The sequence below is a fragment of the Pseudorasbora parva genome, chromosome 4 (genome assembly GCF_024679245.1).
Source record: "Pseudorasbora parva isolate DD20220531a chromosome 4, ASM2467924v1, whole genome shotgun sequence".
Lineage (NCBI taxonomy): Eukaryota > Metazoa > Chordata > Actinopteri > Cypriniformes > Gobionidae > Pseudorasbora > Pseudorasbora parva.
In genome coordinates this window covers 44,150,001-44,157,459 of record NC_090175.1, presented here as the reverse complement: position 1 = coordinate 44,157,459, position 7,459 = coordinate 44,150,001, and positions in this window count along the sequence as shown.

Here is a 7,459-nt window from a genome sequence, read left to right as displayed (position 1 = left end):
GAGACTTCTTACAGCTCTTACAGGTTGTTGGCCTTGTTTGTTTCATTGCTTCTATTGCTCTCCCCTTTTTTGTAAGTAGCTTTGGATAAAAGCGTCTGCTAAATGTAAATGTAAATGCAAGTGCAATGCAAAACATTGAATGCAGTGGTGTAAAGCATGCTGCCGCTGGACGTGTTCTCTGGAGTGACGAATCACACTTCTCTGTCTGGCAATCCGATGGACGAGTCTGGGTTTGGCGGTTGCCAGGAGAACGGCACTTGCCTGACTACATTGTGACGAGTTTAAAGTTTGATGGAGGGGGGTTATGGTGTGATATCGTTTTTTAGGGGTTGGCCTTGGTCCCTAAGTTCCAGTGAAAGGAATTCTTAACATTCCTTTAAAAAGTGAAGTTGTGCCACAACAAGTGAAGTCATAGCATAATGATATATTTATAAATCATTAGCTAATGATTAATTAAAGCAGACAACTGAAAGTCGAAATGTATGTCTTTGACCCGTTGTGGTAATTAACATGTTAATTTACATTATTAGTTAAAGGGGGGGTGAAATGCTGTTTCATGCATACTGAGCTTTTTACACTGTTAAAGACTTGGATTCCCATCCTAAACATAGACAAAGTTTCAAAAACTAATGTTGGACGTTTGATGGAGTATTTCTGTGTCAAAAATACTCCTTCCGGTTTCTCACAAGTTTCGGCGAGTTTTTTTCGAGTATGGGTCTACTTGACGTTAATAGATCGGAAGGTCCTTGTATGGGCCGTACGGGCTCTTCTCCCGGTAGGGTGCGCGCGCGCGCGTGACTAGAGCGAGAGAGAGGAAATGCACGCCGTAAACAGTCTCTCAGATGCAGATCCAGTCGTCCGTGAACACTTATGTGGCGCCTCGCTCCACTTTATTCCTATGGGTGACGTCGAGCGACTTCAACGCTTCAGCACAGCATTCCGGGAAGGCAGCGCTGCATTTGAACCGATTTGAACGCAGAAATGACGGGAAGCTTCACAACATAATTTCAGTCGCGTCTCAAAATGGATTTACACGCCGCTACGGACGCATGAGTAAACATCAGTAAACGACACGATCGCATGCTTCGTCATTCAAATGCGCTAACGGTTACTCCATTGTTGTTCTGTATAACGTTACAGTATTCTGACGCGCAAAACCGGTTTGCTTGCTACTTCTAAGGTTTAGTCGCATACAATAGTCCATAAACCGAATCATGTCCTCATACACTGCGAGTAAACACACAGAAATGTGGAGAGGCCACTAAATACAGTAACTTACATACCACAGAGACGGACGTCCTGCTGTTGCCGTTTCTCCTGTTCAATTTATTTCTCCCTCAGATTTGATTGTGGATCATTATCTGTATTAGCTGAGATAGATGGGTTTCTCCATGCTTGAGGACGTCACCGCTTTGTGCGCTTGTCATTCTTTAGCTCCGCCCACACGATACGCCTCCAGACGCTCGTTTTTTTCCGGAAAGACTCGGTACAGCCTATATTTCTTTTATAAATATGATAAAACTAAAGACTTTTCGGAGATATGAAGGATGCAATACTACTCTATAGGTACTCAAGATTGACATGAGATTGACTGAAACGTCTCGGTTACGTATGTAACCCTCGTTCCCTGAAGGAGGGAACGGAGACGTACGTCAGAACTTAACCGACGAATGGGATCTTACTTTAGAGACCAATCCTACTTCGAGCATCTAACAACGAGCCAATGAAATTTGGCATGCGATCACGCATTCCACGCTCCGCCCCGCAGCGCGGGTATAAATAGGAAGTGGAATGGTAGATCAGCGCTTTTCCTACTGAGGAGCCGAAAGGTGACCGGACTCCCAGCGGAAGCACAGCATCTGGCGACGGGACGTACGTCTCCGTTCCCTCCTTCAGGGAACGAGGGTTACATACGTAACCGAGACGTTCCCTTTCAGTCGGTCACGTTCGACGTACGTCAGAACTGAACCGACGAATGGGATCCCTATGGAAAACGCCAGGATGCTGGCCCTTCCAGCGTCCTGCTTGAGCGCACTGCACCGTCTAGTATGGTACGGAAGTCAGGGCTCCAAGCAGGGAGTACAGTCACTGCTGTTTCTGCAAGACCCACTCAGAATGACTATTGGATAACGCTGGGAAAGCGTGCCTACCTCGTTCTTGGGAGAGAGGGTACGCTGCGGGGCCACGTCCTTCAGGGAAGGAGAGGTGGCAGAATACACATAAGGACTAACCTGGGAGGGTAGTGCAACATATGGCAGTCTCTGGGGTGGTTCCAGCCTGATTGAAGGGGGGAAAGAACACGCCCAGAGACGACAGAGCGGGCTCTGTCGAGGGAAAGACACGGGGCTAGCCCGAAGGGTAGCTGATACCGTGGAAGAATACACATATGGGGTTGCCGTGAGGGAACCGCTACATATGGAACCCAGCCTACAGCCACGTTTCACAAGCATACGGGTGCAGGCCTGGCGTCAGACGGTCCGCAACGTCTGACACCGGAGGGGTGACGGAGGAGCTCGACAGGGTTAGCCGGTTTCCCGGGGAACACAACTGGAGACAATAGACGCACGTATCCGGCCCAGAGGGCGGGAGTGGCGTTTCGCAAGCCGACACTTAGAACGGGCACTTAGCGCTCCTGGCCACTGGGGGCGAGGATGCGGGAAGATACCGGCTCTACACGTAAGCTATAGAATCTAGCAAACGTGTTAGGTGTCGCCCAGCCCGCAGCTCTACATATGTCTGTCAGCGAGGCGCCTTGAGCCAGCGCCCAGGAAGACGCAACACTCCGAGTGGAGTGAGCTCTTACACCGAACGGGCAAGGCACGTCTTGGGACTGGTAGGCCAAGACTATAGCATCCACTATCCAGTGGGCTAACCTCTGCTTGGAGACAGCCTTTCCCTTCTGCTGGCCTCCGTAACAGACGAAGAGTTGCTCTGAGGTCCGAAGGCTTTGGGTCCGGTCAACGTAAGCGCGAAGAGCGCGGACCGGACACAGCAAAGCCAGGGCTGGGTCTGCCTCCTCCGAAGGCAGCGCTTGCAGGTTCACCACCTGATCCCGGAAGGGAGTGGTAGGAACCTTGGGCACATATCCGGGCCGGGGTCTCAGGACAACGTGAGGGTTACCTGGCCCGAACTCTAGGCACGATTCGTTGACCGAAAGTGCATGCAGGTCCCCTACCCTCTTGATCGAGGCCAATGCCGTCAGGAGCACTGTCTTCATTGACAAGATTTTCAACTCACAAGACGCCAAAGGCTCGAAGGGAGGGCTCTGAAGTGCTCTGAGCACTAGAGCTAAGTCCCAAGAGGGTATCGAGGATGGACGAGGAGGATTTAGTCTCCTCGCACCTCTGAGGAACCTGACGATTAGGTCGTGCTTCCCCACGGACTTACCTTCTACTACATCATGGTACGCTGCTATTGCTGCAGCATATACCTTGAGGGTGGAGGGAGACAGCCTTCTCTCCAACCCATCTTGCAGGAAGGAAAGCACGACACTGATCGAACACCTTCGGGGGTCTTCCCGGCGGGAAGCGCACCACTCAACGAACAGGTTCCACTTCAGCGCATAGAGGCGCCTCGTAGAGGGGGCTCTAGCTGAAGCGATGGTATCTACGACAGCTTGTGGTAGTCCATCTAGAACCTCCGCGTCCCGTCCAGGGACCAGACATGAAGATTCCAGAGGTCTGGACGCGGGTGCCATAGCGTGCCCCGTCCCTGAGAAAGAAGGTCCTTCCTCAGGGGAATCGGCCAAGGAGGGGCTGTCGCGAGGAGTGTGAGTTCTGGGAACCAGGTCCGGTTGGGCCAATACGGCGCAACTAACAAGACCTGCTCCTCGTCCTCCCTGACCTTGCACAGAGTCTGTGCAAGAAGGCTCACTGGGGGGAACGCATACTTGCGTAGGTCCCGGGGCCAGCTGTGCGCCAGTGCATCTGTGCCGAGGGTACCCCCGGTCAGGGAATAGTACCACTGGCAATGGGTCGAGTCCGGAGAGGCAAACAGGTCGACCTGTGCGGCTCCGAACTGGTCCCATATCAGCTGGACCGCCTGGGGGTGGAGTCGCCACTCTCCCGGAGGTGTCGGCTGACGAGAGAGCTCGTCGGCTGTCTGGTTCAGCACACCAGGGACATGAATGGCCCGAAGCGACCTCAGCTGCTTCTGACTCCACAGGAGGAGGTGGCGGGCGAGTTGGAGCAGACGACGGGAGCGTAGACCACCCTGACGGTTGATGTACGCAACGGCCGTGGTGCTGTCCGTACGGACCAGTACATGCTTGCCACGCAGCGGCCCCTTGAGGCGGCGGAGTGCCAGATGTACTGCCAGTAACTCGAGGCAATTGATATGCCAATGCAATTGCGGCCCCGTCCACAGACCAGCAACTGCATGCCCGTTGTACGTGGCCCCCCAGCCCGTGGTGGAGGCATCCGTGAATAGCACAGCATGCCTGGACACTTGTTCTAGGGGCACCCCGGCCCGGAGAAACGAAGTGCTGGACCACGGGCTGAAGGTTTGGCGGCAGTAAGGAGTCACTGGGACCCGGTACTGACCGCTCTGCCACGCCCACCTCGGGACTCGGCCATTGAGCCAGCGTTGAAGCGGTCTCATATGAAGCAATCCGAGCGGCGTGACCGCGGCTGCAGATGCCATATGCCCCAGGAGCCTCTGAAAGAATTTCAGTGGGACCGCTGTCCTGCTCTTGAACATATTCAAGCAGTTCAACACAGACTGGACTCGCTCCTCGGTGAGGCGCGCCGTCCGGTTGACCGAGTCCAGCTCCATACCGAGATAAGAGATCCTCTGTGTGGGACAGAGTTTGCTCTTCTCTCGGTTGACCCGAAGGCCCAACTGGCTGAGGTGACTGAGCACCAGGTCCCTGTGTTCGCACAACTGGTCCTTCGACTGGGCTAGGATCAGCCAATCGTCGAGGTAGTTGAGAATCCGAACGCCGCGTTCTCTGAGTGGAACAATGGCTGCCTCCGCGACCTTCGTAAAGACGCGGGGCGACAGGGACAGCCCGAAGGGCAGGACCTTGTACTGATATGCTTTCCCCTCGAACGCAAAGCGTAGGAACGGTCTGTGTCGAGGGAGAATAGACACATGGAAGTACGCGTCCTTCAGGTCGATCGCTGCAAACCAATCCTGGGGACGGATGCATTGGAAAATGCGTTTCTGCGTCAACATCCTGAACGGGAGCTTGTGCAGGGCCCGATTCAGAACTCGCAGGTCCAGGATTGGCCGTAACCCACCCCCTTTCTTGGGCACAATGAAGTAGGGGCTGTAAAACCCCGTCTTCATATCGGCTGGAGGAACCGGCTCGATCGCGTCCTTCGCCAGTAGGACCTCGATCTCTGACCGCAAGACTTGAGCATCGCTGCTTCGCACGGAGGTGAAGAGGATGCCCTTGTACTTGGGTGGCCGGCGTGCGAACTGAATCGCGTAGCCGAGTCTGATGGTACGGATGAGCCAGCGAGACGGCCTGGGGAGACCTAGCCAGGCCCCCAGAGACCGTACAAGCGGGACCAACGGCACCACAGACGTGCCCGGGGTGGGGCAGCGAAGCGGAGTACTCTGGCCCGACTCGGGAGGCCCGGAGGCGGCCCGTAGTGTTGCCTGAGCACTCCTGGTTTGGACAGAGAGTGGGTGAGAAGGCCCGGGGGCGTCCTCGGAGCCCACTCTGCTGTCCACTGCCCGGAGGCAGGGAAGTGAAGCACTCAGCCCCGACCCGGAAGGCCCGTGGGCGGCCCGGAGTGTTGACTGAGTGCTCACAAGAGAGGCAGTGTGTGGGTGAGAAGGCCCGGGGGCGTCCTCGAGGCCCACACAGCTGCCCCCTGGCGACGGGAGGGTAGGAAAGGAGTGACAAGGCCCGTGGGCGTCGCACACTGCCAACCTGACCCTCTTGGGGCCCAGAGAGAGAGGAAATTGCTCTTTTGGTGAAAATGTGGGTACCGCTGGACTCCGGAGAGCCAGCGGCAGAGATGTTGTGACCAGTGTTGCCCCCCCGGTCCTCCTCCGGGGGGGTGGGAGGGATGCGGACATCATCTCCCTCAGAGCAGCTCCTCTTCTCCCTGGGCTGCCCGTCTCAGGGCCGCTTCCCCTTACGCTTGCCGGCAGGTTTGGCGGGCCCTTGGACGGGTTGGGCGGCCCCCTTGCGTCCGGCGCCCTGCTTCGCGGGTGGAGGCTGCTGCTTGGGCTTGGCAGGGGCGGAGGCGGACGCTGGAGGACGCCCTCGGCGACGAGCAGACTGGGGGGCTGCCCCGGGCGGCTGGGTGGAGGCAGCAGCGGGCCGCCGGGGCAGGATGTTTTTGATGGCCTCCGTCTGCTTCTTGGCCACCGAGAACTGCTGGGCAAAGTCCTCGATGGCGTCGCCGAAGAGGCCGGCCTGACAGACAGGGGCGTTTAGAAACCGAACCTTGTCCGAATCCCGCATGTCTGTCAGGTTCAGCCACAGGTGGCGTTCCTGGACCACCAAGGTGGACATCGCCCGACCCAGGGAGCGGGCCGTGACTTTCGTCGCCCGGAGGGCGAGGTCCGTCGCGGCTCGCAGTTCCTGCATAACTGCCTGGTCGGAACCACCCTCGTGCAGTTCCATGAGCGCTTTGGCCTGGTGGACCTGCAGGAGCGCCATGGCATGCAAAGCTGATGCAGCTTCTCCGCAGGCTGCGTAAGCCTTGCCCGTCAAGCCGGACGAGAACTTACACGCCCGGGAGGGGAGACGCGGGGCGTGCCTCCAGTCCGCAGCGGTCTTAGGACACAGGTGCATCGCAACCGACCGCTCGACTGGAGGGATCCCCTCGTAGCCCTTAGCTGCACCACCATCGAGAGTGGTGAGGATGGAGGAGTCAGTCGATCGCTGGCGTACGCTGTACGGCGCTACCCAGGACTTCGTGAGCTCCTGATGCACTTCCGGGAAGAAAGGCACCGGGGCGGGACGCTGAGAACCAGCGCGACCCGTCCCGAGAAACCAATCATCCAGCCGCGAAGGTTCGGGACGTGGTGGAGGGTTCCACTCAAGCCCGACACTTGCGGCGGCCCGGGCAAGCATAGCCGTAAGTTCCGGGTCAGACTCGGGCAACGCTGTCACACCCGAAGGGGGCAACACAGCCGAGTCTTCATCCTCGGAACCCATTAGCTCATCCCCCGATGCAGCAACCGACATCTGGTCCTCCGCCGGAGCCCCAAAAGAGACGACTGGCGCTCCACGTGGGAGGTCAGCGCGCCCTTCCGGAAGCTCCACCGGTACAGTGGAGGGGGGAGGGGCCCGAGGAGCCGTGAGACCCGTCGGGTTTACCCTGACCGACACCCTCAGGTCCCCACCAAGGTCATTAGCCAAAGTAGTAGCCCTCTGCTTTGCAGCTGGAGGACCACTAGATCGGGGGATGGACGATGGTGTTCCACCTCTTCTGAGGTACTGGAGACGGGACCGCAACACTGCAATGGACATATTCCCGCAATGGGAACATGTCTC